The 18,151-nt window shown below is 46.7% G+C and overlaps 1 protein-coding gene across 5 annotated transcripts in view; it reads left to right on the top strand.

Moving 5' to 3' along the window:
• Positions 1-18,151, top strand: part of NRG2 (neuregulin 2) — a 169,331-nt gene that overhangs the window by 15,605 nt on the left and 135,575 nt on the right. The gene's annotated exons all lie outside the window — the stretch shown is intronic.

The following is an 18,151-nucleotide window of genomic DNA, read 5'->3' as shown; positions in this document are numbered from 1 at the left end:
TAACGCAGGGACAGACTAATTTGGCTGTTTTGTGTACCACTCTATCCCTATCACCTTCATGGTACTTGGCATGTAATAGGAGCTCAATAAATATTAGTTGAGGGGAAAAATGAGTGAAGAAATGCTTTCTTCTCCTGTGTGACTCTAGGATGCCTACATGTGCCAGGCCCAAGGATCACAGCCAGGAGAGCTGGTTCAAAATCAGCGCAAGTGAAGAGAAAGCTTATTGATCACTAGTGATTTATCTTGGTAGTCAGAGCTTTCTGCGTTGCCCAGAGGAGTGATGGGTATCGCGGCTTTAGGGCATAGGCAGGGTGACTGGTGGCAAGGCAGTAGCAGAGCTGGGATCTGAACCAGACAGTCAGAAGTGACGGGAGCTCCCTTTTGGCAGCCAGGGGAGAGTCTGGGCTGTGTCCTTACGTAAGAAAGAGGAGACTGTTCAGCTTTGTCAGGTTTTTTGTTGTTGTTTTGTTTTTAAATGATGAGAATCCTTCCTGGAAATCAGCCTCCCTGTCCAGTCTCAGCCCACTGCTTTCCGCATGACCTTGTGCAGGCAGACTTACACCCTGGGCTTTGTTCTGAGCTGACAAATGGTGGTTTCTTCTTCAGTTGTGAGAACTGGGGAGAAGTGCTTCAAGCCAATTAGGTAAGTGACATGGTGTCAAAATAGAGCTTGTATGGATTTATAGTCGTTCTCCGAAAATGTTAGTAAAATCCAGGGCTGAGGGACGATCTGGCCGTGTGGAATGTTGCATTTCTTTTTGGAGGCTGGACTTGCCCAGTATTCCATTTTGAGTGTCAAACCCCAGCAGCCTCCTCGAGTCTGTGATTGTGATAATTGGGTGGGAGGGGTTAAGGCAATTTAGGAAGATGGTGCGCCCTGACCTCCTCCTGCCTTTGAGATCCACGAAGGAGGGAGAATGGGGAAAATGATGAATAGCTGATCAAAAAATGGGGCGTTTCCCTCCTAAATTAGGACGGCTGTCTCAGTGATAAAATTGTTTTACTGCTAATGGCCCTCAGGACCCTGTGCTATGAAAACAGACATTAGACTATAACTTTAGGCAGCTTTCTCCACCCAGTGAGGGCAGTGTAGCTTCTCCTCTCCACCCTTGCCCAGTACCCTTGCCCGGACTTCCAGTGAAGTGTCAAGAGCCTTGAGGAAAGGTCCCTGAACTCCAGGGAAGGGGTAGGTTCTGTTGACAGGTGCCTCAGGGGATGTGAGTTCTACATCTGCTTGACCTTCAGTTTCTCCTTGGAGAAGCACCTTCCTGGATTGGGTGGGGCTAGTCAAGGTGACCTCCCTCCATTCCGTAGACCGGAGAGTTGGCCTGCTTGCTTTCTCCATATCCCTGAGAAACTGATACTGCTACAGGGATAGGTGAACCATATGGCAGCCGGGATTACAGTGATTGTTGGCGTTTGTTAACAGAGGGAGCAGGCTTTTGGCTACAGCAAATCCCCCAGGTAGGGTTGCCACACCATCTGTGAACACAGCATATAGGATCAGCTAGAAGGGTATGGGGTCCCATTCTCAACCACTCCCGGCCTCCCAGGCAAGTTCATCATCAAATACTGGATAATAGATATACTTTTTAGCTCCTTTATTGTTCTTCTCTTTGAAGGATGCTGGGTGACGTCTAGTATCTTGCTTAGAGGTTTATAGTCTACTTGGGCATATCAGATTAATATGTGAATCAATAGCAAATAAGGTATAGAATAATTGAAGAAAGGGAAAAGGGACTATGAAATTTAGAGAGGGAAAGACCAGTTAGGGCTGAAATTTTTCAAGACAGAATTAGGCCTGGAGGTTAGTCTTAAAGAATGAAAAGGTTTTGGGATTTAGGAGGATAACGGAAGGGCTTCTTGGCCGAAAGAACAATATGAGCAGAGGTAGGGACAAGCGAGATGTCTTTACAGAACCATGAAGAGATTACTGAGGCTGGGGGAGAGATACAGGGGAGATAAGATTAGGAAAGTAGGGCAGGCCCAGATTAAAGAGGGTCCCAGAGACAGGCAGAGGAATTTGGACTTGGTTCTGGAGGTGATACGGCACCATTGTAGGTATTGGTGCAGAGATATGATATGACAAGAGGCATGTTTGCAAATACTTTGTATACACAATTCAGAGTGGACTGGACTTGGGGAGAGATACATGTTCCAGAGATCAAGGAGGGAGCTATAAAGTCCTTGGAGCCCTGGAAACTGGGAGAAAGGCAGATGAACAACACTGGTTCTTTCCAGAGTCTGTGAGACTTGATGATGGGCTGGGCAGCAAGCACGAAGCAAAGAGGTCAAGGTTTCATCTTGGAAAGCTGGGAAAAGTAGTAGTGCCATTGGCAAAAATGGAGATGTCTGGGAGGAAAAGTAATTTTAAGGAGGAAAATGATGAGTTCGGCAATGATTTTATTTACTTAACAAGTACTTATGTGATAGTTATTATGTACTCGGCACTGTAGTTTGTAAGTGTTAACTCATTTAGTTCTCATAATAACCATATGAAATAAATACTGTTATCATCTTCTTTCTTAGAAAGGGGAAACTCAGGCACGGAGAGGTTAAATAATTTGCCCAAGATCATGAAGCTATAAATACATGGGAGAACCAGATTGGGAACCCAGGCCCTTTGTGCCAGGCTCCATCTTATTGCCAGGAGGCTCAAGAAGAAAAATACAAAAGACAGTAGGAGATCAGTATTTATTGGGTGCTTCCTTTGTGCAGAACTCTTTGCAGGAAATGTAAAAATGAGTATGACATGAATATACCACCACGGAGCTTGTAAAGCTGGAATGAGGGAATGGCAGACCATCAGATCATTGTTAAGGGTGCCAAGTTCTGTACTGCAGGGGAAGGTAGCCCTGAAAGAAGGAGAAAGGGAAGACAAGTACATATCTAGTCAGAGAGATCAGGAAAGACTCAAGGAGACGGTGGAATTACAGACAGACTTGCAAAGATGGGCCAAGCTGGACTTTGGCACTTGGTAGGTAGTAGGGGAAGGTCATTCCTGGTGGAGATAAAAGCTTCAACAGGCTCATGGAAGAGAAGTTCGAAACATATCTTGGGACCTGCATATGGCTCGGTACCTAACTCGGTAAATGTTTGACCTGGACTGGGATGGGAGGTGGTTGAGTTTGGCACCATGTAAAGCATGAGTTGGAGAAGTGGTAAGAGAAGGCTGGGGCTCCCCTGGCATTGGGCTGGAGCCTAAGGGAGAGGGCCAGACTGGAGAGGTGGGAGAGCAAGACCAGTGCATGCAGATGCTGGTGGGTGGCTGATGCTGTTGGGCCGAGGACCCCCGCAGGGCCAACTCTAGGAAGAGCTGGGCGCTGAGGAGGCAGCTTTTTGTTTTATGCGTGCAGCTAGGAAGCCTAGTCTTACTTGGGGAAGAGCCCAGATATTTCCTAAAATGAGGTCTGTGGGCTTGTGGGATGTGGTTGTTCTCCCAGACGGGGAAACCTTTTTTGGCTCTGCCTTTGATCTTTGGGGCTCTCCCAGCCACCTGGGCAAATGAAGTTTCCATTCTCCTTGTTCTCTAGGTAGGTGTGTGCGAACAGGAATCCTGGGTCCCTTTGGCCTGGACTGAAGAAGGAATTAACAAGATAGGAGGCCTCGGTCCTGTTCTGGGTGTGGAGGCAATACTGCAGGGAATCCTAAGCTCCCTGTATGGGATGAAACTGAGGGGTTGGGACTGCTTTGTCTTAGGTCATAGGCAGTGACTTCCAGAGGACAGGCAAGGCACTCTTCCAGTATTCCATATCCCTTTGAGGATCGTTCTTAGGAAAACATTGTTGAGTAGAACCAGAATTTTAAAATACAGCGATCAGGCATTATTCGTGGACTTCTTCAGTGGACATGCTGGAATGGTCCGGAGCTCAGGCTTCATCTCCTAAAACAGAGAGCACAGTCCTAGGGGCGAGATGTCGCTTTAAGCTCCAGTTTGCCACTTGCTGGCTCTGTGACCTTGGGGCAGCTGACCTTTGTGAGCCTGTTTCTTTAACTGAAAAATAGGGTTAGTGATATTTGCTCTTCTTACCTAACAGGGGTATTGAGAGGCTCAGGGAATAATGTCTGGAATTGCAAAGTGCTGTATCAGAGTGTGCTGTTAGAGCTACCAGCCAGTCCGCTCACTCTTCAAGATCATTGCTTGGAGAGTGCCTTGTGCGTGACCTCTGCACAGTCCTTCTGTCAAGGACTAACAGGGCAAGGCCGCAGAGTAGGAGCTGGAGACACGGCATAGAATATTTCCTCAGGCAGACATATCCTAATGCACTTCCTCCTCCTCCGTACATGAACATCTTTGAGATTTGACTGTGCCTTACAATTGATGGAACAGTAGATGTGATGAAATCAGCTAACTCCTTTGTTGGAGCCAGGTGAGCCACGTACACAAACTCTTTTTTCTATGAAAAGCTATTTATCTCGACCTTTGCGAGAGAAGGTCTTGCTGAAATGCATGGGGGCATTTTGCTTCCTTGGTCACTGGAGAATTCCGTCTGTCCTTGAGTGTCTTGTCACGTGGTCACCCTTTGCCACTGCACAGAACCTCTGGAAGCAGAAGTTTGGCTTGAACATATATGTCCTAATCTTGGGACACATCCTGCCTGGAGATTAAAGAAAAAAATCTCTGGTGATAATTTTGTTACCATTTCCTGCTTCCTCCTAAAGGTGGAAGGCGAGATGTATTTTGGTTAACGGATAGAGTGTATTACCCTGGCTTTGACTGTATTGGGCTCTGGGTGTTAGTAGGTGAGGGGCAGGGTCTCCAGTCCCTGTCCTGTAAACTCCCTAACATAAACCCTCCAAGTGACAGGACCACCGATACACTCTTTGTGAAGCTTCTCTTCAGGATGAATTCTGTTCTTGTTTTCTTTTACATTTTGAAAGATCTTCAGGTTCAACTGCAAATTCAGAGCTCCTGTCTTAGCACCAATTCTTGCTGCCTTGGTCTCCTAGTGATGGTCAAGAGTGGATCGTCCACTCTGAGCAGGAGGCTGCTCAGCCATCCCTGCCTTGTCCTTTGCTGCAGGTGCTTATTGAGCCTGTACTTTTACAGGCATTATTTCATTTGATTCTCACGACCACCTGGGAAGGTAGCCCTCCCCTTCCCAATGTTACATCTAGGAAACTGAGGCCCAAAACAAGTCGGTGAGTTCCAAGCTGGCCACGGGCGGAGCTAATTTGCACCCACGCTCTCTAGGCAGAGCCGATCTGAAAACAAAGAGAAGTGATAAGGGGATTACTTGTTCCTACTGATTATCCAGGCATTCCCTCCTGGCCAATGTCGAGACTCAAGACATGACTGGACAGGGTTCTTTGAAGAGTCCCGTGTTTTTTTTCCCTACCCAGCTCTGGGAGTGGGTCAGTGACCAACCCCCCTGGCTGGAGCTGTCCCATGTTTCTCAGCCTCTGATTGGCCCTCTGGCCTCTGCTTCCTGAGGCTCCCGATCCAGGTTGAAGCTGCTTGGTGCCCTAGAAATAATCGGGTTTCTAGCCCAGCATAACTCCCTGGAGCCCCTGAGCCTGCTAAGCCAGTGCTCACAGCGCCTCTCCCCAAAGCTGTGTTTATTTCTATTATGTCATTTGCTTATTATAGGCAGTCTGTGAAGTGCCAGTTACCACCGCCCCGTGGTTCCCTGCCTTTTCTTCTCCTTCTGTCGTCCCCCATGCTTTGGGGGCTCTGGCCAAAAGGGACCTAGGAGGCAGCATTCTAAATAGGTTCCTTCTTCAGTTCTTCATCTGGAATTACGCTTTTCTGCTGATTTTCCCTCGGGGGTGAGCTTTTGTTAGAAGCACTGGCACTGTTCGTGAGAATCCTCTCTGTGGTCCACGGAAGGAGTGCCTCAAAGGATTGAAAAGAGAGCAAATTAGGGGAGCAGGGTCTGGACTGGAGGGTGTTGGTTGGGATCTGCAGGGGGCAGGTGCTGATCTGGGATTTGCAGCCTCCTTCTGCTTCTGTGGCCTTGCCAAGTGCTTGTCCTCTGAAATCTTTGTATCCTGCTGCTGTTCATACACTTTGAACTAAGACACGCTGCTTGAATTCTGGTCCTGGACTCCGAGCCAGAGCTGAGACAGTGGACCGGAGAAACCGCCCCGGCTGCAGGCTTCCGGGAGCTGTAGTTTAGTGCCTGGGTAATGGCGTGGGAGGCATCTCACTTGGACAGTCGTGTGTAAAATAAAGGCCTAGTCTGTTCGGCAGACGGCAGCCTCTGCGTCCTTCCAAGGTTACGGCGTGAAGGAGTAGGGCAGTTTTCCCTCCTAATGCACCTCTGATCCCTCTGTCTGCACACCGCTGCTTTGGGACTTGACTTAGGTGCTGTTTTGAGTCATTTTCCCAGATTTGACCTGCTTATCCCTGGGCCACCTCCCCAGTATCCTGCCACATCGCTTGTGCCCAGCTCAGCTTGAGGCAGTAACCGTGTGGCCTTGTTCTGTCTGACTGGGAGGCCAGGCGTCGGAGGCAGTGGGGTTTGTGCTCAGGGTCAGGATGGGGCCCACAGAGGTCGTTTGCTTCCTGGGATCTGTGTTGCTTACCAGAAACACATGGGCCTGTAGATTTTTGAGGTTTTCTCTGGAAAACATTAGCAGAGCTAACTTCCTGACTGTGTGTTTGGAGGGGTGAAGATAAACTGACCCTCATGCCAACTCACCCTCCCCGCCTCCCTTCGGACACGCAGAGGAGCTGTCCCCTGCTGTCTGGAGTCCGCTCTGCTCTGTACTCCATCCCTTCCCACCTTCTTGGGGTCCTGAAACTGGCAACTTTTCTCTCCCCTGACTGTCCCTTCTCTGTCTTCATCTCTGCTGGACCCTTTCTATTTATTTCTCACTGTACTCAGGTTGGCCCATCTTAAATTCCACCCATCTTTCTCTTCTCTCTCACTGCCAAATTCTTGACAGAAGTCTACACCCCTTGTATCTGTTTCACAACCTCTCACATCCGGCTTCTTCTTATTTCCACTCCCCCAGACCTGCTCTCTGTGGACTCCAAGTCCCCACCTTACTTCATCTCTCCGCCCTTTGACACTGTCACCTGATCCTGACTCCTTGGAATGGGTCGTTCTCTTGGCTGCCATTGTGTCGCCCTGCGTTTTCCTCTTACTTCTCTGCTTATTCCTTCATATTCTCTGTCTTTCCTCTCTACTCAGTCACTAAATGTGGGAGGGCTTTACGTCTCCATCCTGGGCTCTGTTTCTGCTACGTTCTCCCTGTGCAGTTTTCATGGCTCCAGGTACTGTGTCTGTGAAGACTCCCAAATTCATGCCTCAATTCTTTATTTAGTCAGTGACCTTTGAGCTCCAGATTTATATATTCACCCTTCTTACTCATCTTCTCTACTTCATATCTCAAGTGTTCCAAACTGAACTAATAGTATCACCTACTTTCCATACTTGGTCCTCAAGCAGTACTCCCTGATTGAACCAGTAGGTTATACTTTCTTTCTTTCTTTTTTCCTACCCCCTTACCCCCCACCACAAGATCTTATCACTTTTGCCTCCTAAATATCCCTTGAATTTGTTTTCCCACTGACATCACCCATGTCAAATACTGATCATCTTTCACCTGTTTTACTGTAGTTGCTTCATTACTGGCCTTTTTATATCCACTTGTGCCCTGTAGAGTTCATTCTCCACATAGTGAGCTATTAAAAATGGACATCCAATCACATTTCACTCCGCCACCCGTACTCTGCTCCGATCCCTCTCATTAACTTTAATGTATACTAAGACCACATCCCTCTCACTGGCCTCCAAGGCCCTGTGTGGTCTCCCATGTGCCAGCTTCACCAGTGGCATCTCTGCCCCCTTGCTCTTTACTCTGCATTAGGTGGCAGTGGCCTTGACATGACTCCCACCTCAGGGCATTTGCATGTGCTCCTTCCTGTCTCTGAAATGTCCTTCCTTCTCACTTAGTCCATTCCTATCTGTCCTTCGGAGCTCAGCTGAAATGTTACTTCCTTCAGGAAGGCTTTCTAAAACTGCAGACTAGCCCATAGACATGCTCCATCTGCTCACACAGATTTTTGAGCAACAAAAATCTCTGCCACTATCACTTTCCCATCGTTTCTTGCACTTATACGTGGCAGTGATTAAAAAGTTGTTTGATGTCGAATGTCTTTCTCCCTGCGAGCTGTAAGTGCCTGAGAGCAGAGACTGTGTCTGTCCTACTCACAGCTGTACGTTCAGTCCTAATGCAATGCCTGGCACACAGCTGGCCCCGGGATTGTTTATAGTTATGAATGAATGCCAGCCAAGCTGGGGAGGAGGCATCAAGAGGAATTTGCAGGGACGTGTGTGCGGACCATGCTGTCCTCCCCAACTGTCCAGTTAGAGAAGTTAGAATAATTGTTCAGTTTTGCAAGTATCATGTGGTACCTGGTTCAAGATTTCAGTTTTAAGTATGAGGAAAGGAGGGCCTAGAGAGTGGAGTCACTGGTTCAAGGTCATGGAGTCAACAGAGTAGCAGAGTTCTGACTCCTCCCACCTGATGTCCACCTGGGCGCTAGCTCTCCTTCTGCCCTACCCCCGCCTGGTCTCCTACAGGTGATGGCCTACACGCACTCCAGTTGCAAGCAGGGCTGTGGCATGGGAAGGCCCACTGCTTCCTCCCTGACTTGGGGGGTGTGGCGGGGAGGAGCAGCCTATTCTGTAACTGCAGCCTAAGGAGCCACTTCCCTCCCCCAGCCTTAGAAATGAGTGATGGGCTGCAAAGGCGTCTGAGCCCGCGCCAGCCTGACCTATTGAGATGTTGGAGCCCTGAAAGGAGAGATACAAGGGATGTGTTGTAGTAACTTGATTTTCCAGTTTCTAGGTTATCAGAATTTGGGGCCTGGAAGCCTGACATTGGAGCTGCAGTTTATGGAAGCCTGGTTTGCATCTGTTACTTGTGGACCCACTGTGTGCCTGCCTGGAAACCCCTGCCATGCAGCCAGACGGGGAAGCCTTAGTTAAGTGCACAGGGGAGCCCTTCTTCAGTGACCTGTTCCTTCCTCCACCATGTTTACCTGACCACTCCATTCTAGTCATTGGGAATTCCATCCCCAAAGATCCACAGATGGAAAACTCCAGGCTGGGAGGGGCCATGGAGGAAACAGGCTACTTAAAATATGAATCTCATCTCATTCATTTTCATGTGTGTTTTTTTTTTAATTTAACCAACATGTATTGAATCTCCCTTGCTGTCCTGAGTACTGAATTCACAAAAATGAGTAAGTCACATCTCTGCCCACAGTATAGTGATAGACAGACCATTCGTATATTCATTTGCTCATTTATAAAATATTTGGAAAAAAATATATTTGGAAGGCATCTATTATATGGTAGGCATTCTCTGTGGCATATTCATTCATTCATCAATATTGGATGTCTTCTTATATATCAGGACCTCTTCCAGGTGCTTGAAATATTGAACAAGAATCTCCGCCCTCGTGGAATTTACTTTGTAGTAGAGACCAATAATACATGACATTACATAATAAATAAGTAAATTAAATAGTGTTTAGAAGTGCTAAACAGTATGAAAAGAAAAATGACAAGGAGTAAGGGAGCACGGTGGGGGTAACAATTTTAAGTAGGGTGGTTATGATAGACTCAATTTACAAAGTGGCATTAGATTGGGGACTTGAAGGAGGTGAGGAAGTTAGACATATGGATATCTTGGTGACAGGAATTTCAGGCAGAGAGAATTCCACCTAAGGTAGACGTATGCCTGGCATTTTCGGGGAATCCAAAAAGGCTCATAGTGTCTGGAGTGGAATAAGCTGAGGTTAGAGAGGCGACGTGTGCCAGACCACATAGGGCCTTGAAGGCCGTTGTGAAGATCTGGCTTTCTCTCTTGGTGATGAGCAGAGCCACTGGAGGGTTTTAAGTAGAGGATTAATAGGATCTGACTTATATTTGAAAGGAGTCACAACAACTTCTACATTGAGAATAGACTCAGGAGCAAGACCGGTTGGGAGGCCACTGCTGACATCTAGGTTGGGGGCGGTGGTGGCAAAGGAGGTGGTTGGATTCTGGATATTTTTTAGTGATGGAGCCGGTAGGATTTCCTGATGAATAAAATGTGGAGTAGGAGAGAAAAGGAAGAGTTAAAAAATGATTCCAAGGTTTTCAGCCTGAGCAATTGGAAACTGATATTCACGTTGAGATGGGGAAGATGGTAGGCGGATCAGGATTGGGGCCAGGGTTGGAGGGGGAAAAGGAGTACAGGTTTGGGTAGCTTGCTTGTTTTAAGTGGAGAGTTAGGTATGGGTTGGAGATCGAAATCTTGGAATCATCAGCATATAGGTTGCATCAAAAACCGTGAGTGTAGATGGGATCACCAAAGGAACGAAGATAGGTGGGTAGGGCAAAGCAAGGCCCTGAGCCCTGGGTGCTGCAGTGCTAGGGGTGAGAAGTGAGAAGGGACTGGTGAGGCTGGAAGAACACCATGTGAGTATGGGGCCCTGAAGCCAAGTGAGGAAGGTACACCAGGTCCTGGGGAGAGACGGACTGGCTCACATGCTGCTAAGGAGTCAAGTAAGGTGAGAAGGGTGATTAATCACTGGAGTTGGCAATGTGGATGCCACCAGGGATCTTGTCAGGAGCAGTTCCAGTGCAATGCTTGGGGTTAAAGTTTTACTTAAGTGGATTTAACAGAAAATGAAGCAGAAGGAATTTATTGCAGATTTGGTGCAAAGGGGAACAAGGGTAATGGGGTGGTAACTGATAGAGGAAGTAGAATCAGGAGGGTTGTGATTTCATTATTATTTTATTGTGGTAAAACATGCCTAACACAAAATTTACCATTTTTAACCATTATGAAGTGTACAGGTCAATGGCATTAAGTACATTCACATTTTGGCCACTATCGCCACGATCCATCTCCAGAACTTCTTCATCTTCCCAAACTAAAACTCTTGTTATTTAAATTTTTTAATATGGGAGAAGTAACAGCATGTTTAAATGCTGGTGGGAATGGTCCAGTTGAGAAGGGAAATTAATGAGGTAGGAGAGATTGTTGGAATAGTTTTCTAGCGCAGGGGAGGGTGAGATCTGTACAAGTGGAAGGATTGGCTCTGGGACCATGGGTAATTCATCTTCAGTAACAGAAGGGAAGGCAGGGTTATGTGTATGGATGCTGGTAAATACATAAATATTATGGTGGAAGCCTGTGGAAATTGTCTTCTGATTGTTTCAATTTTCTCAGTGGGCTAGGAAACAAGGTCATCCACTAAGGGAATGGGGCAGGAGGTTGGCAGTTGCAAAAGAGAGAGAAGGTGTGAAACAGCCGTCTAGGTGAGTGAATAGAATGGAGGTTGTTCGTACAGTATGATTGTCAGGCCTCACTAAAGGCCTGTCTTTGGTTCATGGTTATGAATTTAAAGTGCGTGTGAAAATAAATAAATAAATAAATAAATAAAAATAAAGTGCGTGTGCTTTTCCCAAGCTGCATTCAATTGCATGAGTGTAAATACCAGGTTGGATTTAAGTAGGATTGTAGTTTTGCCGAGTGAAGAAAGGGAAATGTTATAAAGATCGGTCATGACTGTAAGCAAGGAAATAAGGACAGAGAGGGCACCATATTCACTGTGAGGACCAGTGAAAAGACGGTCGTATTAATGGATTGGAGATCCTGTTTGGATAGAAGAATAGTACAAATGCTAGAGGGATTGAGCTGTGAAATGGTTGGAGAGCGATCTGCATACATTTGAGATCATGGAGGGGCTGCAATTCTTGGTGATGACAAGGACTATGGTGTGTGAATGAGTCACACCCTAGAGAAGCACACCGTGGAGCACAAGATCACAGGAGAAGAAAAATCCAAGGAACTGAGGTTGTTGGGGAATGCTTAATAGATGAATGACATTTGGACTGGGTGCTCACATCAGTTAGCTGTGGCTGCGTAACAAATTGCCCTGAAAATTAGTGGCTCAAAACAACAAACATCTATTTTCTCACAGTTTCTGTGGCCAGGAGTCCAGTTGTGACCTGACTGAGTCCCCAGGCCTAGGAGCTATCACAAGGCTACAAGTAAGGTGTCAGCCGGGGCTGCAGTCATCTCAAGACTCAACGGGCAGCTTTTGAGCTCACACGCATGGCCACTGGCAGGCTTCAGGTTCTCTGGCTATTGGCCAGAGACATCAGTTCCCTGCCACATGGGTCTCACCATAGGGTAGTTCGTGACACAGCAGCTGACTTCCCTCAGAGCAACCATAGTTGAAGTCAAGTCTTTTTATAACCCAACCAAAGAAGCTCCTATCTCATCACTTTTGTCATATTTATAAGAAGTGGTCACTGAGTCCAGCCCACACTCAAGGGGAAGATACTGCCCAGGGGCAGGAACATCAGGAGGCATGACCTTCAGGGGCCATCTCAGAAGCTATCTGCCTCAGTCCTGACGGAGGGCCAAAGAGCTTGCCAGGGATTGCTGAGGGACACCTGGGAGAGGATGGCACCGAAGAATTTGAAGGAAGAGGGAATAACACGGGCAGTGATATGAAGGCACGCAGTGTACTCACTGGGGGCCCAAAGTGGTGGAAGATGCTGCAGTGAAGGTAGGCTGTGGCCCATCGGAAGGAGTCTGGTGTGCTACGCTGAGAAGTTTGGTCTTTACTCTTTGTACCAGGAGAAAATCCCTAGAGGGCTTTTGTATAGGAACATGACCTGATTAGTTTTTGGTCTCTGATGGCTGTGTGGTGGGCGAATGGGAGTGGGAGGGACTGGGGAGAGCACCCTCCAGTGAGCGAGGAGGGCCTGAACCCGGATAATGACAGTGGGCTTTGTGAAGAGGACCAGACTCCAAGGATTTTTAGACAACAATGAACAAGTGTTGGAGGAAAGCCTGGGAGATCACCGATGTATCAGGTGCTTTTGAACCTTCAGTTCTAACCAGAACCCTCGCGATACAGGTGGAGAAGTCCTACCCTACCGTGAGGGCTCACCACTCATCAAAGACCCATGGAGAGACCAGCAGCACCTCCAGCGTCACTGTGGCCACCATGTGTGTGCACAGGGGCTTTTGTCTCCCCCTTAGGACATTCCAGAGCAGCCTCCTAGGAGTTTTGGGTCAGTTAGTGTCAGGGCTCCAGGTCACAATGTGGCTCCGACAGGGTTCCTTGTGCCTGGGAGGGCAGAGAGACACAGCAAGTGAACTATGCCAGCCAGAGAAGCTTTGTGTGCTATTTGCCAGACTCTTCTGGGGAGAGGGTAGGATCAGATCGAAGGTGAGTACTCAGTGCCAGAAAGAATGGCTACTGAGTACGTCCAGTGCTAGGTAATCACGTGGTCCACATTATCCCATTCAGTACTCACAACAGCCCTAGGAAGTCAGTACTATTGTTATTATCCCATTTTCCATATGGGGAAGTGAGCCTCAGAGAGGTTAAGTAATGTGCTCAAGGCCACACAGCTAGCTGGAAGTAGAGGCAGGCCTGTCTGACTTTAGATCCCATATCCTTACCATATTGCCATAGCTCCCTGTCTTCATGCTTTTATTTTTTTGAATCTATCGGTCTTGTCTCTGATCATGTCGTTTGCCAGATTATTTTCCCTCACCTGCTGGGGTACTTAGGCTATCCTTTTCCCTTTTACACTTTAAGTTGGCATTTAATGCTGACCCTGCAGTATATATCCATGCCATTTGGTTTTAGTTGTGCTCTTCTGTCACAAGCCAAAGTTTAGGTGAAGATGGGCTTACTGTTGGGAGACGTGGGGAAGTAGGGAGGAAGACCTTTCAAAGCAATTGATGAATAGGGTCTGTGACAGAGCTGTACCAGACACTAGGTCAGGCCCAAGTGACCTGCACCCAGCTCAGTTTCTGGTATATAACAGGTGCTCTATAAGTATTTGTTAAATAGATGCAGCAAACAGTTGTGTGACCAACTGTCCAGTGAAAGGGACTAGCTGCTGCCCCAGTGGGACCAGAGCCCTTTGTTTTGGCTGAAAAAAGTTTGCCAGGCTACCCAAAGGATACGGCAGCGATAACACTGGAGTCACACCTGTTGGGCACATTTCCCTCCCATCCTCTGCCTAGACTCTGAGCTTGTCCTTAGCGGCTACAGCCACATGGGATGGATACACAGATGACAATCTGCCCATTGTGCACACATTCCTGGGGAGGGGGGGTCGCCCTGGCACGCACACACTGTTCTCATGTGAAATGCCACTAGAGAGTAACAGCTTCCTCTGACAAGACTGGTGGCTGTGGTCATGCAGCCCTGGACCTCCTGGTGACTGACGTGCTGTTAAGGAATAGAAAGAATAGAAGATACAGGTTCGGGTATTGGTTCTGGCTTAGCTGCGTCACTTGGGCCTGATCTTTGACTTCTCTGAGACTTAGTTTCCTGATGTGTAAAGGGAAGGTAGTTTGGCCAAGGTTTTTTCCAGGTCTTGAGTCCTATGAATTGCTACATTGGGCTCAAGGTCACAAGGAAGGAAGTGCTGACATCACATCTGTCCCCTTGAAGCCTGTGGATAAGGACAAGCAGGTGGCCCCTTTGCTGGGAGACAGAGTCTCCAAGAGGGGAAAGAATCTTTCTCAGGGTTTGGGTGGAACTCCCCTTTTCTCTGCTCTAAAGATACTTAGAGCTTAGTCTGGCGTGGCCACCCAGGACTCTGGAGGTGCCCGCAGTGGGATGCAGAGGAAGGACGTGCAGACAGGCCCCCTGCTCCTCTGCCCGGCTGGCCTTGCGCTGTCCGTAGGCCACTTCAGCCCCCGCCTCCACTGGCTCATCTCCTCCGTGTGAGCTCTTAATCCCAAGCTGTGTTCCACTGGGCCTGTTACACCTCTGGAATGAATCCATTAATATTTCTTCGTTGGAAAGTGGAAGCCTGCTTAATATAAGTAATGAAGTCCTCGGTGCTCTGTGCTCTAGACCTGTTACCTGCCAGGTCAGATCCTGTCGGCAGCAGAGGACACGACCAGCTTGCACGGGGTGTGAGGCAGGCTGGAGGTTCCTGGTGTCCTTTTGAGGCACCGGAGCTTTTTCAAAGTCCAGTTGGTGAGGGAATAAAGCTGTGGTTCCCTTCTCTGAGAGTGGGGTTTCTAACCATGACACTCTTGGCATTTGGGGCCACCTAATTCTTTGGTGTGGGTGCTGTCCTGTGTATATAAGATGTCTAGCAGCAGTAGCCCCCCGCCTCCAGGTATAACAACCAGAAGTGACGCCAGACATGCCAGCGGTCTTCAGGGGACAAAATGACCCAGTTAAGAACCACTGTCCTCCAGCTACCATTCCACACAGGCTGGCAGCTTGTGAGATGAGTGAGGCTTTTGAGAACCAAGATCCTCGTTTTTGGTTTCAATTCTGACTCACTGAAGACCTCAGGCAAGTTAATGACAGTCTCTGTAACTTGGTTTATTCACCCATAAAATGGGGGCAATCTAATTTCCTTATTAGAATAGTACTACCTGTATGTTGGAGAAACTTTAGGAGCAACAGAAAAGTATAAACATCTGTAGTAAAAGTGAAAAAAAAAATAAAGATCTGTCGGCATCTCAACCACCCGGAGATAACTACTATTAAGGTTTACTTTTCTTCCTGCATTTTTAATTTGCGTACCTCTCTTCTCCCACACCACACACACTCCAAATCAGGATCATATCATAATACATAATAAACCGTTCTTGGGAAATGTAAGTCTTACTGGACACCTAGCATCTTATGAATGTTCTGCATTGTATTTAATCAACTTTCAGTTGTGTGACATTTATTATAACCAATTTCTTACAATTAGAGCTAATACCGGCACGGCAACCTTATGTATTAATGTCAGTGTCCAACTCTGATTTCCTTAGGATAATTCCTAGAAGTGGAATTGCTGGGTCAAAGGGTGGGAACAGTTTTAAGGCTTTTCATCCATATTATCAAGTATGCCATTTCATACCAGCAGTGTATGAGAGAGCCACATTGAGGCGATCTGTACTTAAATGCTTTCTTCAGTGCCTCAGGCTTCTGCTGAAGCCGAACAATCCCCATTTTGTTTGTAATACTGTACAAGAGCCCTACAAAGCACGATGGTGGTCTGCTCTCACGGTACAGCGGGGCAGGATATGTGCTGACCAGGGTGAGTGACAGAAGGCGCGTGTTAGAATTAATGACAGAACCGAGACCCAGGCCAGAGAACCACAGCAGGCCTTGCCATGGGGGAATCCTTTCTTTTGGGCCTGGTCTCAGGAATGGGATGATAGGTATCAATGGCTCTTTCCTAACTGGTCTTCCGAAGGGGCCACTGTTTTTCAAAGTTGGCCCTGCCACACTCTGTGGCATCTGGGGAGCCTGAGCTCCTAGGCCCTGACCACCCTTCTCTGGCTAGTGGAATTGACGCTGGGGGCCTCTGGTGAACTGGGACCTGGTGCTCACTACTGGCCATTTCTGGCCCTTCATCAGGCCCTTTGATGTTCACAGGAGGAGCTCTCATATGTGGGAAAAGAACTCTTCAAAGCTTTGTGGTCTTAACTTGCAAATCCTTACTTTTGGCCATAGAAAGCATAATAGACATTTCTGAGGGAGACCTACCCGTTGCCACATTTCCTGAGAGGATATCGGATTCAGCTTGTTTTACAGGTAGAACTGAGGAAAAGGTTCCTGGAAGTTAGGGATGGGGTTTAGTCAGTGATAAATCTAGAGACGTGATCTTTCTTTTTTTAAATTTTGAACTAATTTTAGACTCACAGAAAAGTTGCAAAAATAGTACCGAGTTCCTGTATGCCCCCCACCCAGCTTCCTCTAGTGTTACCATCTTACATAACCTTAGTAGTTATCGGTCTGGAGATTAACATTGGTACAGTACGACTACCTGAATGACAGGCCTTGTTTAAGTTCCATCAGTTTTCCACTCATGTCCTTTCTGTGTCTCATGAGCCTCCCAGGATCCCACACTGCACCGAGCTGTTATTCCTTCTCTCCTCCAATCTGTAAGTTTTTCAGTCTTTCCTTATCTTTTGTAACCCTGACAGTTTTGAAGAGTGTTGATCAGTTATTCTGAAGAATATACCTCGGTTTGGATGTGCCTGGTGTTTTCTCGTTGAAGGGAGGTTATGCCTTTTTGGCAAGATCTCCACCGAAATGAGGTTGTGCCCTTCTAAGTGCTTTGTGTGGGTGGGGCTACCCTCATCACGTGGTTAGGTGGCGTCGGGTGAATTTCTCCACTGTAAAGTCGCCATCATTCCCTCTAGGCTTAATGAATATCTTGGAGGATGTACTTTGAAACTGTGTATGCAAACTCCCAACATTTGACCACTAATTTAAGCATCCATTGGTGGATCCTGTTTGCCACCGTTGTTTGTGGTGTTTGCCTGGTGGTGATTTTCTGTTTCCCTCATGCCTTCTGCATTTATTATTTGTAGAATACCATATTGTATCTTCTAGAAGGCAGAGCTAGAAACATAATCTTGGTGAGATATATTATTCCTTGATTCAATTTTATAAGAGCAGTAACTCTTCCCAAAAGATGATCTATTTATCTCCTTATCCCTCTGTATAGTAGTTCCCTATTGGTGCTCACAGAAAAATTGCAAAAATAATACAGAGGATTCCCATACACCCCTCATCCAACATCCCCTAATATTAACACGTTACATAAACATAGTATAATGATCAGAAGTAGGAGGTTACCTAATTTATTTAAAGGCTATTAAAACAACTACACAAGAGATGATGGTGGCTTGGATCAAGGAGATAATTGGGGAGTTGATGAGAAATCGTTGGATTCTGGGTATATTTCTCTTCCTTCTTTTTTTTTTAATGAAAATACCATAATTTATTTGGCTGATCCTCTGTTTGGAGGTCCTTTATGTTCCCAAAGCTATTTTTAAAGAAAAATAATCTTTATTACTCTATACCTGTTCACTGTTAAAGATAAAATTAAGCAAGACAGAAATATATAAGTGGAATTAGTGAAGGCCCCCTCATTTTTCCTCCTTGTCCTTCTCCTCAGATATAACAGCTATTAGCAGTTTGGAAAATATTCTTAAATACTTAAAAAACATCCTTAAATGTCCTGTGCATTTTCCTGTGCATATACATACACATTTTTTTCTACATTAAAAAATATAAGCTATGTATATTGTTAGTCCTTTCTTTTCAGTTAGTAGCATATTATGAATATCATTCCATGTCAGATCTTGAGTGCTGTGAGATCTACCTAATTCTCTCCTTCTTCATTGGCTGGGTTTG

This window comes from Manis javanica, chromosome 14 (genome assembly GCF_040802235.1).
Source record: "Manis javanica isolate MJ-LG chromosome 14, MJ_LKY, whole genome shotgun sequence".
NCBI classification, from domain to species: domain Eukaryota; kingdom Metazoa; phylum Chordata; class Mammalia; order Pholidota; family Manidae; genus Manis; species Manis javanica.
The sequence above is the reverse complement of the archived record's forward strand: the minus strand, read 5'-3'. Positions and strand labels throughout refer to the sequence as shown.